The sequence below is a fragment of the Ammospiza caudacuta genome, chromosome 1, assembly GCF_027887145.1.
Source record: "Ammospiza caudacuta isolate bAmmCau1 chromosome 1, bAmmCau1.pri, whole genome shotgun sequence".
Taxonomy (NCBI): domain Eukaryota; kingdom Metazoa; phylum Chordata; class Aves; order Passeriformes; family Passerellidae; genus Ammospiza; species Ammospiza caudacuta.
In genome coordinates this window covers 32,556,729-32,571,342 of record NC_080593.1, presented here as the reverse complement: position 1 = coordinate 32,571,342, position 14,614 = coordinate 32,556,729, and positions in this window count along the sequence as shown.

The following is a 14,614-nucleotide window of genomic DNA, read 5'->3' as shown; positions in this document are numbered from 1 at the left end:
TTTTCCCTGAAGATAAATTGCCTAAAGAGGAAAACATAAGGCAGTTAACACTGCTGGTTTATTTCAGAATAAAATTACAGGGACCATTACTGTCAAAGCAAAGTTAAACATCCTGTCAAGCTTGTGTAAGGACCTCAGGTCTCATTTCAACTGAGGAAACATCTTTACTGTCATTAGTCTAGTATAGCTGGGTTTTGCTCTGTAAAATGTCAAATGTTTCTCTTCTCTTTTTGCCATTCACAGTACTAATACATGGTAAAGATGAATGAAAGTTACATAACATTCAAGAACTGAAAATACCTCAAGAAAATATAATTCTTCTTAGCTGCACTCAGAGGCTTTGGTTGTCTGAGGAAGTCTGGGATTCTCCATTCCCTAATGTTCCTGGTGTGTTTGAGAATTAATAAACTAGTAGGGAGAGATTTTCAAAAGCACAAATTACAGCCATGTGACCATCTGCCATGGTTTTTACAGCTCATCTGGACTGTATTTCTGAAGACAAGGTGCTTCCTTTGCTCTTCTCCATGCTGATGCTCAGGGTGATGTGGTGGCTCTGGTAGTAAGAACCATGGTCTCCTTAGAGCACTCTCCTTGGCACTGTCTCACAAACCTCAGATGAGAAGGTGACACTCTTGCCCAGGAGTGTGGGTGATCTGCCCTCAGAGCAAGACCAGGAGCTGACTGTGAGCCTGAACTCACCACTGCCCTTTTTACATCTGAGCCTTATGACCTGCTGCTTTGCTGTTGTGCCCTTTTGCCAGTGTCCTTCCCCAACTGGACCACAAACTCATTCTACAGGTATTGCTGTCATGCTTAGGAAAGACCCCACAGATCTGACCCTCACATCAAATTGTGAAATAAAAGACTAGAGCTACTCAGGACAACTCATATACACCCACCTCCATGTCGCCCTCCAGAAGCCTCTGAGTTGGCTTGTCAGTCTTCTCTTCCCGTCTGGCATGTTTTTCTGAGTTTATGAATAGCCACTTCCATCAGCAAGCCTGTGGGATATATGACATACAGCAGCCTTATCTGACAGAGAGGAACCTCACAGGGATATGGATTTCAAGCTACCTATCAGACAAAATTCTGTAAAGAGTTTTTCAGGGATTTTTTTTTTTGTTTGTTATTTGTTATTTTCTTGCCATTTGTTTTGAAGTTTTGGGGAGCAATGTTGTACCTTTGGATCAAAGCAAAGGAACAGCAGTGCAAGTAAGTCAGTAGACTGGTGAATAGCCTATTAAATTTTTGTTAGACTGAATTTTGATGTGTGTTCAACCAACAGTAACCCCCCAATAAAAAGAAACACATAGTGAGGTATGGATTTCACATAAAACAGTTTCCAGATCTGGTTCATGCCTGTGCTGCTGCTGCAGAGGAGGCAAAAGAGCGGGGGAAGATGAATAGGGAAAAAGCAATGCGGTACAGGAAGGATTCCTGCCATACTTTTCTGTTTTGGCAAAGATCTTCCCTTAACACGTGGTAAGCTATGATCTGTGTTGTAACCACACAGAAGAGGGGGCTGCTTTTCAGAGAGGACTCATAGGAGAAGCTACGTGCAGCTTTGAGCTTGCGTGCACAGCCGTCCCCAGGAGAGGCAGCAGTGAAGTCATGGTGGTCCTGGGATGACCTCTGGCAGCCTCAGTTGGAAGCTGTGTTGCTCAGGCGGATTAGAAACCAGGGCCTGAGTCAGGCGCCTGACTTAGCTGCATCTGTGAGTGTGCATGCCCAGTGCTTGTGAAGCTGAGTTTAACTCATGCCTCTAATTTCATCTGTAGGGAATGCTGACACTTCCCACAGACGGTTTCTCGGCTCATGGTTTATCAGTGGCCCAACACCACTAAGGTGTTCTAAGATGTCACCAGGGTTTGTCAGCAGAATTTTCAGGAGAAAAACCCACCTGCATTGCCCATTTGAATTTCAGAAAATACCAGAGTGCTGAGCAATGAGGCTTGAAAGGGAAATACAGCAACAAAGGAAAGTGATTTTTCACAATGACTGATGAAAATGACATTGCAGATCTCAGCTTGAGTTTCATGGACTTGCAGTAAATCCATGAATGCATCCAGTAAACAAGAGACCTCATAGCTTTTGCATATTATACTATTTCAAATTCATGACAACATCATTTTGTCTTCACCAAATCCTACCTTTTCATGTTGTCTGTCACACAAAGGATCTAGAAACAACTTGCAATTAGCCAGGTCTCTGCTGTGACTTAGGTCATGTAATCACCTAGTCAGCTGCCTCAATGTCACTGTGTGCCAACTTTCCCTTTTCTGCTATTTGATTATATTTAGGTTTTATTTAGGCTCTTTATTTTACTTACGTTCCCTTTCCTATTTACCTACTGCCTATTGTCTGCATCTTGGGTTATAAAATCAGGATAGGAAGTAGTGGGGATGGAAGTTCTGGTGAGTTATGTAACTTCACAGTGAGGTAGAGATTTGCTTCTGCTTGGGGTCTTCAGAACTGTTGTGTAACATCAAACAGTGAAAACAAAACCACTGCACGTTCATCTGAAGGGTTTGGCAAAATTAACATTTCCTAAAATGTGAGCAGGACAGGCTAAAATTCTGAAAAACTCCTTTAACTCATGTTATGAGTTTGTACTCAGGTACCATTCATTGCTTTGCAGCACCACTTAAGGGAATCGCATGGGAAAGAGCATTTGGATCGCATCCTATCCTCACAATGTCTTTCTTGGGGATGAATCTTATTCCTATCTTTTTTTTAACTCCATGAGATGGAAAGTCAAATTAGCCACCTTGGAAACACACTCCATTGTTCTGGTGCCCTTGCTCTATTTCTCTGAAAAGATAATATATGATTATTAAAGGATATATCCTCTTTTTGGAGGCATCTTCCCCTAAAACCACCACATAATATAAGGCTGTGGTGGTAGTTTCTTTTCTTCCTGTGGAAAAGCTGGTGATCCAGGTCTGTGTTACCATGAATTCAAACTATGGTACATGTTAGAGGGCTCATCTATGTTTCACAATCCTGTTTCACTTAGCACCATAAAATAAGAGCTGCTGTAAAAAGATCAGTGCCAAAAAGCACTTCCCAAAAAGGGCAACAATGTCATCTGTGCTTCCATTTCTCCTGTGCAATCTAAATCCAGCCCAACTACACAAGGAAATATGAGGTATCTCTTTATAAGCAATCACTGCATACCTAGATGCTCAGATTGCTAAATGAAGGCAGGAAGGAAGGGTAAAGGCAGCAGCCCAAAGCCCAGATTTTCCTGACTCACTGCCATGTCCCAGCTGTGTCCTCTAGCTGCTTCCACACAAGTAACATTTTCTGCTGAGTCACAGCATGACAAGGCATTTTCCCCTCGTGATTAATCCCTTCTCTAAGAGCAAATCTGCTTCTTATTTGTGCTGTCTTCTGCCCTGAAGAAAGTGCCGGGGCATGGCAAAAGCAGATCTTTCTCCTTTTTATGTCACTTCTCCCTTTTTCCTGGCTATTGCTCACACCTTGCTTAATTTCTGGAGTATGGGAATAACCACAGCTCTCTTAGGGAATTGCCACTTATCCCACTTACTATCCATCTTATTAACCAACCTCTGCCAGAGAATGTCTGTAAATGCTCTTTATGGGGATTTTCTTTGGCACAAACTGCTGTGGTAGCACAGGACTTGTAATACTCCTTTGCAGCTCTTACTGTATGTTGCAACAGCTTGCATAGCTGCTTTCCACACTCTGTCACTGGCTAAATCATTCCTGGCAGCAGTGGATAAGCTTTCCAGAACCTGCAACCCAGTCCTGACTAAGCCAGGGCAGGAATCTGGGTCCTGGGCTGTGTTTTCTCACTCAAGTGTTCTGAAACATTTGGATTTGACATCTCTGGGCTGACCTCACTTGGGCCACTGAGGAGCACACCGACCTCCCAAGTCAGGGAGCGGGAGGCACCTGTTTTCAGCACTAGCAAACAGTGTGTGCTGAAGCAGGTTGGGTCCAAAAGTAAACTGTGAGGTTCAAATCCTGCTTTTAGTAAAGCAGATGCTGATATGGGTCAGTGATTTATTGTTCTATTTATCATGTGTTTCAGAAAGCAAAATATCGGGGTTTTATCTTTTTTGGATAAGACTCTGTGGAAAGCTCATCCAGTGAATCTGTGAGCTCTCCTGTAATAAGATAAATCTGTGAACTCTCCTGTAATAAAATAAGATAGCTAAAGCCATAGAAAATCAGTATTTATGAGGCACAAAAAGGCACCACAGCTTGGCTAAACATTTCAGATGAGAGGCTCAAACATTTCCGTGTTCGTGGAAGGTGAAATTTCTGTCCCTGGGGAGATAAGGCAAAGTTGTTTTCAGTTAGAGTCTTGTAGCCAGGGCTTGATTAAAAATTTTAAAAATGCAGAGCAGTACAAGTAGGAAATAATAAGGAAAAATGTTTGTATGCAAGTTGGAGAGCTGTCAAAATTTAACTGTCTTTGAAACATATTCCTTAATTTCTTTTGTACAAACCTGGTGTCACAATGGCCCTTCTGTCATATTCCCATGCTCTCTCCAGATGGTCAGTCCTGACACAAGGAACAGCTGTCACAACACTGCTACCAACAGAAAGTTAAGATGGATGGATATCTGGATGTGAGCTGAATTTACTGTATCTGAGGTCTGCAGTAAGGTTAGCAGGACAGGAAGGTGGGGGAAATGTGAATGAAATTTGGCAATTGTCATGAAATTTCCAATTATCCTAAATATGAAAAGAAGAAGAAACAAAAAGGGATTTTTTTTGCCACTTTAGACTACCTTGCCAAACATTGGATGTCAGAGTATCAGAGAAATGTAGAATCATTTAGGTTGGAAAAGACCTGTAAGATATCAAGTCTAAGGGTTAACCCAGCTGCCAAGTCCACCACTAAACCATGTCCTCAAGTGCCACATCTACATGTCTTTTAAATACCTTCAGGTGTGGTGATTCAATCACTTCCCTGCACAACCTGTTCCAATGCCTCACAGCCTTTTTGGTGAAGAAATATTTCCTAATGTCCAATCTAAACTTCCCCTGGTGCAGCTTTATGCTATTTCCTTTTTTCTTGTCACTTGTTACTTGGGGGAAGAGACCAACACCTACCTCACTTCAGCCTCCTTTCAGGCAGTAGAGAGCAATAAGGTCTCCTTGAGTCTCTGAGTGTTCAGGCTAAACAGTCCCAGCTCCTTCAATCACTCCTTGTAAGACTTCTGCTCCAGACCCTTCCCCAGCTCAGCTGCCCTTCTCTGGACACTCTCCAGCACCTCAACGTCTCTCTTGTAGAAAGGAGTCCAAAACTGAGCAGAGGATTTGAGGTGTGATCTCAGCAGTGCTGGGTACAGGGGGGAAATAAAATCACTGCCCTGGTCCTGCTGGCCACACCTTTGCTGATCCAGGCCAGGATGCCACTGGTCCTGGCCACATGGGCACACTGACAGCGCATGTTCAGCCACTGTCAACCAGCACTACCAGGTCCTCTTCTGCCAGGCAGCTTTCCAGCCACTCTGCCCCCAGCCTGCAGCACTGTCTGGGGCTGCTGTGACCCAAGTGCAGCCTTGGCCTTGGCCCATTGATCCAGCTTATTCTGATACCGCTGCAGAGCCTTCCTAGCCTCCTCCAGGTCAAAACTCCTGCCCAGCTTGGTGTCTGTGAGCTTGCTGAGGAGGCACTCAATTCCCTCATCCAGATCACTGATAAAGATCTGGAACAAGGCTTGTCCCAACACTGTTCCCTGGGGAACCACTTGTGATAGGCCATCCAATAAACCTTAAGAAGCCACAACTTCAAAGCAATGAACAAGTTAGTGTAAGGTATCACCAGAAAGAGGTGTGTTACATGAACAGAAGTTCCCTAGGCAGCCTGGTATTTCAGCAAGAAGTGCTGCAGCTGCTGCAGAGGCTTGCACAGTTCTGCTGGAAGTGCTGCTGCTGCTTTCACATCCTGTTAGATTTCAGGAAACTTTGCTCAATCTCCCTGAAAGTGATTGACGTGGTTTCAGTCTCATTACTTTGCCGATACTTTGTTCTGTTTCAGAGGAAAAAGGCAATAGGAATGTCTGTGCCTTGACCAGAAACCAGAAGTACCTGCTGAGAGTGAAACTGTAAAGATAAAAAACCTTGCAGCTGGCTAAAATGCTGGAGGCTCTCACTGCATTTCCTGGGAAGCCAGTGAAGAGAAAAAAGGGAATGTTATCTCCTTAAATCTATAATTTCCTAAACTCTATGATCTGATTTTCCACAGGCTGAGGATGACTCACCAAATAACTCACCCAAAGGTGCTTGGTGCCTCTTGAGAGCTGTGGCTAGACAATGTAACATTGGGCCTCTAAAGGGAAAATGCCAAGAGAATACAACAGTGACTGTTCACAGACCAAGGGCAAGAGCCATTGCTCACAGCTTTCCAGGATTGTGCAGGGTCCTCTCCCACTTCCTTTTTCTGTGAAGAAAAGATTATGAACTTCCATGGAGACCATGATGAACTTCCCCTATGTGAAGAAACAGTGACTGGCTGACTGTATGGCTGCTAGCTGTAGGGATATTACAATCATTAATCAAACTGGCAGTCTCCAGTGGGTTATCTACAGCTGGTCCCTTCATTGTACAGGCAGGGAATTGAAAATGCAATCTCTTTTGTCCAAAGACACAAAATGAATTAGTATCAAAGCCCACATGAAAATTCTTGAGGCCAAATGCAAATTTCAAATACCCACATTATCAGTTAGATGCATCATCAAATTTTACTGATGTTTTGTAGGCACATGTCTTTACTGATAATTCAAACCATGTGACAATTTAAATTCCTATGTAGGATGTTAGAATTGAAGGTAGAGAAAACCTTATGCCTAATCATAAAATTAGGGCAATGACCAATGGCCCTGAACCCAAGGGCAATTCACTGCCTATTTTCTAGAGATGGCATTACAATGACCAGGGTTTCTTAAAGAAATAATCTTGATGAATCTGCTGAATGCAGATATGCAGATTTTGCTGTGGTAGCATAGACTAAAAAAGAGCCCAGGCAGCTCTAACCAGAAAAGCAGCAGAGCAATTACATAGCAGGCTTTTCTCAGCATCACCCAGAGCAGGACTCATTAAAATTGGACTCTTTACAAAAACACTTAATATTGACTCTGTTATAATTGACCATCAGGTGTTTGGAGTTTAAACACATGATAGATATTTTGTCATAGCACTAAATGCTGTGCTCCATTCCCCCAGCTTTGCTACAAGCCACAATTGTTCCCTACAGTTTTTAAAAGGTCCTGAGCTTTGTGAATTTTCTCTGGTAACATAGGCTGTATCTCAAACTTGTGGGATTGTAATAAGCTTCCAGGTATTGCAGGCTAGAACAGAAGTGTAAATGGCACTCTCTGAAAGAAGTTATATGAATTACAATTGGAAGATATTTAGCCTATATTGCAGTTCACAAGCACCATCCCATTCCTCTCTATAATTGTGAGTTCAGAAGTCTATCATGGCAAGTCTAATCTTTCTTCTACTTTGTTTTTAATAATGGTGATTTTTGCTGCGATGTAACAGGGTTACAGACACCATGCAAAACTGGACAAGACCCTACAAGTGCTTTGGGTTTGTCTAGAAGAACACAGAACATGTCTGTTTCCCATGAGTGTTGGTGATTGCTTCATCCCAGAATCACTTCCAGCTTCCCTCTTATCTAAATACCATGTACCACACAATGTAACCACAGCTTTTTAGATTGGTTTTGGGGCTTTGGGCCTTTCAGCTAGGAAAGTTTTATTTCTTCATATTTTACCCAAAGCTCTCATCTTTCCTAATTTCCTGATACATGCAGGAGTGCCGAGTTTTAGCACTGGCTGACTGTTGTGGTTTTACCCCAGCCAGCAGCCAAGCCCCACACAGCTGCTCTTTCATTCCCCTACCATTTGGCTCAAGGAGAGAATCAGAGCCCAGAGAACTCATGGGTTGAGATAAAGAAAATTTAATAGGGAAAGCAAAAGCTGTGCACACAAAGCAAAGCAAAGCAAAGCAAAGCAAAGCAAAGCAAAGCAAAGCAAAGCAAAGCAAAGCAAAACACAGAATTAATTCATTGTTGCCCGTGGGCAGGCAGGAGTTCAGCCATCCCCAGGAGAGCAGGGCCCCATCACATCTAACAGTTACTTGGGAAGACAAACACCATCACCCCAAATGTCTCCCCTTCCTCCTTCTTCCCCCCACTTTATTACAGAGCATATCCCATGGTCTGGGATATCCCTTTGGTCACCTGGGATCACCTGTCCTGGCAGTGTCTCCACCCAACCTCCCATGCAGCCCCAGCCTCACCAGCATGGCAGTACAAAAGGCAGAAAAGGCCTTGACTGTGTGAGCCCTGACCAGCAATAACAAAACTTCTCTATATTATCAACAACCCTGTGTTCTGCACACATCCAAAACACAGCCCCATACCATCTTCACAAGAAGAAAACCCAGCTAAAACTGGCTTTTTGTCACACTGCTGGTCTTTGCTGCTGAAACATAAACATTTCTGTCCTTAATGGATAATTCTTACTGACAAAACCTTCTTCAAGGGTTAGTTGAAAAATTAATTTACTGAAGCATATTCTAAGGAGATAAGGGAAGATGCTTGTCCCCTGTCACTGGAAAGTGGTGTAAAACTTCTGCAGTTCTCAATGAAACACACCAAGGGTTTTGACAGCTCTGCATACATCAGCAGGAGAAATTTCTGAGTGAAACTGGCCTGGCTCACTGCCTTCTCTTTGGCAGTTAATGCTTGTTACTGTATTTCCTTGGAATCAGTGAGATCACAGCCTCTAACCACTGCATCTTCCCATCTGGAATAAAGTGACCCAGTCACTAAATCTTTTATAAATATTTAACTTAATATCAGTTAAACAGAAAAACAAATTGCATGCACCAACACCCCTTCTGAATTAGGATGCACTTTTGCTGCACTGGTCCGAAATCTGTGTGCCCTTGCCATAGCTCCCTCTTTGACCACTTTTTTTTCTTGGTGTGATGGAGGCTGTGCCTCAGTGCCCTTAAGATGCTAACTAAATGGTAACCAACCTTAATGAATCAAGCTTTCATATTAGATTAATTATGTCAAAGAACCAATGCTGACAATCTGGATTTCAGTTTTGAAAATTTTGGCACCTCATTCAGTGAATCCTACTCCTCAGAAACCATATTTTCAATAACCTCCTGAATTATTGTGGAGTTACCCTTGTAGAAAAGACATTTTCCTCTAGAAAAGGTGCCTTTGAATGCTTTTCTGGAAATGATGGTGGAGCAGAAGCATTATATTACTGGGTCACTAGATCCCTGAACAAGCAAGTTTTTCTACTTCTGAATGTGTTATGGTGTTTCTCTGGAATAGATTAAAATCAGTTATTTCTACTTACTGCAGCAGACATTGAGGGTAGGTGGCTAGTTTGGCACACAGGAGACAGATGGCTAGTGAGCAGTTAGGAAGTGAATAAGTTTCTCCATCAGAGTTTTAGTGGAACAAGTCATGGACCAAGGTAGCACAGGGCCTGGAAAGGCTGCCAAGCCTTCCTGGTGTCCTCATCCCAGCTACAGAGACAAGAAAATGCTCCATAATAATGTTCAGAGACTACCTTATTCACTTTCTTTGTGCACTGTCTCTTTTCCAGCCTTCTTTTTCTTGTATGCCAGAATCAAATGGCAGCAAATAGTGTCTCTTTGTTTGCAAAGGTTTACAGGGGCAATGGATGCTCTGAGCTTTGTCTCTGACTTCCTGCATTTCTCTGGGTTGTGCCCTAAAGGGCAATACAGACAGCAGGGCAATATGTGTGCATGAATCACAGAATAACTTAGATTGGAAAAGACTTCTGAGGTCATGAAGTTCAGCCTTGATGATGACCAAACACTACTGTGCCAGCTAGACTGTGGCATGGAGTGACACCTCCAGTCTTTCCTTAAATACTTCCAGGGATGGTGACTCCACCTCCCTGAGCAGCCAATTCCAATGCTCAATCACTCTTTCTGGGAAGAATTCTTCCTAATTTCCAACCCAAACTTCCCCTAGTGCAGTTTAAGACTGTATCGTCTCCTTCTGTCACTGGTTACCTGGGAGAAAAGACTGACCTCACCAGGCTATAGCCTCCTTTAAGGCACTTGTAGAGAGCAATAAGATCTCCCCTGAACTTCCTTTTCTCCAGGCTAAACAACCCCAGCTCCCTCAGTTAGTTCTCATAAGATTTGTCATCCAGACCCTTCACCAGCTTTGTTGCTGCTCTCTGAACTCTGGATTTAATTTGTAACTGGGCTGAATAATCCAGTTGAACTCTGACTTTACCTTTATTTTTTCTTATACTGTCCCAAACACTGATGTAACAGTGATATCCTGTTGTGTGTGGAGCTACCTGTTGTTCCACCATGATTCATGTGCTAACGCCTGTTCTGCTCAGGCCACACTGCCTATGTCAGGCTCTGAAATCACAGCAATTTCCCAGGAACAGTTTCATTCCCTTCTAGCAGATCTGCATGTACTATCTGTTGGAACCATGACTCATCCATTTCTTTGGCAAAAACCCAACAAACTCCACAGCTTTTAGAAAATGGACAGTTGAAAAATGTCTCCTCTCTTTAGAAGGAGAAAACCAAACCCCATTGATAGCTGGTGAATTATATTGTTCCCAAACTATTCCATTACTATGAGATAAAATAGTACAAGGATCACTCTTAGGCTGACTGTGGAAAAAAGAATGACATTATAATTAAGGACATTTTCAATATGGAATACAATATTAGTCAGCTTTGAGCATGGTGCCTGTTCTGAAAGGGGAGTTCAGCACTTTTTACAGGGAAATGAGGGGGTTGAGAACCTACATGTTCACATCCTTAATCTGTGGGCTGGCCTGGAAAGGAGCAGACTGACTCTCTTTGACCTCTGCTTAGTAAGGGTAAAAACCTGCCAGTCTTTGTCTTGGAGGCTCTGGGAATGGAAATTACTGGAAATTGAAGGTGGTAGCAAAAGGGTTTCACCAGAATTTTGGCAGTAAATGTAATGAGTGAGGTGATTGCATGAAGTAGCTCTCTTGAGCATCTTCTGGCAATATGTTCATGATAGAATCAGATTCAATAGAAAGTGCAAAACTTCCTTAGAGATCTGTGGAGTTAATTGAGCACCTATCCTAAACTCAGTTTTGCAATGATTAGTTCAAAAGCTTAGGTATAGCAGGATACAGATATCTAAAATATCAAACTTGTTGCAGTTAAGGTCTGATTCTTGCCCTACATCTTATGTTTAAAAAAGTGCTGCTAAAACAGAACGTCAGCACTGTACGTGGTCTTTCCATCAGGCAGGGAATGGAGGAGCACATGACAACTTCCCCTTTTACTGGGATTTGCAGTCACTCTTTGGTACCAGCAGTGTTTTGTATTGACTTTCATGAACAAAATAAAGGGGTAGGAAATGCCCTGAAGACTAAACTGTCTGTGGAAGACTGCGATGCAGAGAGGCTGTCCAGACGAGCAGCCATCTTCATGTCTTCATCCTACAGATTTTACTTACTCCTCTCCTGCAGAGCTGGGCAAATGGTTCTTTTTTTAGCAGCTCAGTTTCCTTTCCCCACCAAATGTGTATTTTCTCCAGAATGTCTTGCTGGTGCTCCATCTCCTGGGAAGGCAGGCGAGTTTTCTGGAGGACAGCCACGAGGTACTCCCATGACTGGGCTCTGCAACGCTTCGGGCCTGAGAGAAGGGCACGAGAAGCTGGGGGAGGTGGGGGAGCAGGGCTGGGGCGGGAGGGGAGGCTGTAAAAGGCAGCAGTGGATGAAATACTTGGGGTTACAGCCCCGGTCTGGGGAAACACTAAAGCACCTGCAAGGTGCTGAGTGTTTTAGCTGTACCATGGTTATACTGGGTAGCCTTTTAGGACCATCTGGAGTACAAGGAACAATGGTCTCTGATACAATGCAAAAACAAACTATATAACAAATTAGTTACTCCATTTAAAAAATTACTCATTTTTTTGGCAGAGGAAAACTGCTTGGAGAAAACCTTAATTTTTTTTTTTTTTCAGTTTTTCAGAACACTTTGCATTTCTTAGGAATGGCGTGGGGGTTTTGGATCAACAGAGGAAGGTTTTAAAAATAGCAACATGAACTCCTATTACTTTTCTAACACTTAATCAGTAGTCTCATGCCAGGAAGAATTCTTTTTATCAAACTTACATGGGATCCTCTCTGACTGCTGATTGATAACTGCCTAGGAAATACTAAGAATAGAGAAATTTTTCAGAGTCCTATTTAAATAGAAGAAGTCATGGTTGACCAAAATATTTGAAACACTTTCCTTATGTTAACATATTTATGAGTTATTTCTACTTTGTATCTTCCACAATATTGCTACAAAACCTGCCATGCATGATTTTAGAAAGGGTCTTTATTCTATAAATTTGCTTTAACATCTTGGGAATTCTCTGGCTGCTGATTTTGATGAGCAAGAAGTACACATCTGACACTTAGTCTTTGTGCAAAGTCTTGCTTTGTAGTTTAACATTAGATTCACTGTTTAATAAACCTGTTATTCTTCTTTCTGCTCCAACAATCACAAAAATCCTATGAGGAGTCTTGAATAAGACACCCTGGCTGATATACTACGTTAAGGAAGTATGATACTGTATATAAGAAACACAACTTGCAGTTCACATATTGAAAATAAGTTTTCTGTGTTTCTTAGAGTTTGTGTTATATTAATATAACAGTCAAGATATACTGCAATGATCTTCAGCTCAATCTCTAAAATTCTTACTAGACTAGCTGTGTGCTGACTCTGTTAAGGAAATGACTTAGGAAGCAACAGACAGAGAAGAAGGAGTGGATTCAGCTGCTTTTTGAGAAAATGTAGTAGCTAGTTAGTCTGGGAAGTTATGCAAAGATCAGTCCAAGACAGACGTGACGGCTGTGAATTGTGGTGCTTACTACCTACGTTCTCACATTAGGGCATACGTTATTTGGCTTGTTCACCAAAGTGTAAAATTAATAGCTTGTGCAATCCATGCAATTTGTTCCTTTCAAATTCCCTCCCTTCAAGTCTTGATGATAGTGTGTTCCAGTAAATCAACAGCGGAGGGGTTTTTTCCTTCCTGTTATTTGTCTGAAGCTTCAAATAATATTATTTTAGTCCTTCAAAATTGGAAGTAACCAATAGCAGTTGGACACATCTCTCATTACAAAGTTGGCAGACAAGCCTGTGAAATCCCACACGCGTACCTCTGCCAAGTGGAAAGGGAAAGCAGAATGAGGGCAGGGGAGCCACCACTGTACTGTAGAGCTGGCTGGTGAGAGGTGCGTCAGCAGGGTGACTCTCACTTTACACAAGTCAGGGGCTATGAGGGGGGGATGTGAAAACAATTAAGTTTATATATCCTCAGGGCTTTGTTCACTGCTGGAAATTACATGCAAAAGAAAGAAGCAGTTTTGGAATTAACTCCGGGGGGACTTTTTTGGAAAGTTTTGTGGTGCTGTAACCACCTTTACAGGAAGAGATATCCCCAAAGGTTGATTTGCTTCTGTGAAATGGTCTTGGCCCTTTTAAAAACAATGAAGCACTCTTCAAAAAATCTCTTTTAATTTTTTTAAAAAAACTTTTTTCTTTCTTGTTTAGGTTTAGTCCTTTGAACATTTCAAAACATCATTTTCCCTGAAGTATTTTATAATCATTTATACACTGCATATTAAGGGTACAGCAGCTGCAATTCAAGATTTAAGGCTTAAAGGAGGATATTCAAAATGACCCTCCTCTTTACTGAACCCTAAACCTAATACTGAGAGACATGTTTAATTCAAAATCAAAAATAAATTAAAGACATTTGTTTATTGAACTTGCAGAGACATTATTTCCCATTTTTTCTCAAAGACGTTTTTCCCTTGGAAGATTCTCCTCAAAGTTAGTAAGAAAGGAGTTAGGCACGGTCCTTTTGTTACCTTCTGTAATAAAGAAGGTGAACCACTGGCAGTGTCTTACCTGTGGAGCCCCTGTTGGCCACTGATAATAGCCAGGCTTTAGAAGCTTAAACAGCAGTGGTGGTTTTTATTTGCAGATACCTGCAAATATAGAGCTGAATACCTGCAAATAGAGCTGAAGTCATCGCAGTATTCAGTATCTTTATGAAGAAACTGTGATATCTGAAGGAATGGAGGCAGTATCAGAAGGGAGAAAGACCTGATTTCTCTACCATTAATTTATTTGTATAGCTGAAGGTGTCTATAAAACATTTGACTTCACAAATAAGGCAACTTTGCTGAATTAAAAGAATGAAACATTTTATGAAAAATGTTCATATTTTTTGGTTCAGTCTATGTAAAGCCCCAGGAAAACCTCCTCGTCTGCGATTTTTCATGGGAATTATATTAATGCCCTAATTTCCTTCATTTAAGTTAACAATTCTGAGGTTTTAGAAGGCTGTAGTAGAAATCCTGTTGTGGCATCTCTCCACCATTTCAGGTGTAGAAAATTTCAGGAAAGACACAGATGGCAGTAGGTGAGAGAGGGACCAGCTGTTGGACAAAGAGGGAGAGGGCTGAGGAGATATTCCCTTCCCTAAGCAGCAGTCATCCTGGACTGTGAAGGAGGTGAGAATCCACTAGAGAAAACAGCTCATATCCTGCAAATAATGGCAACCT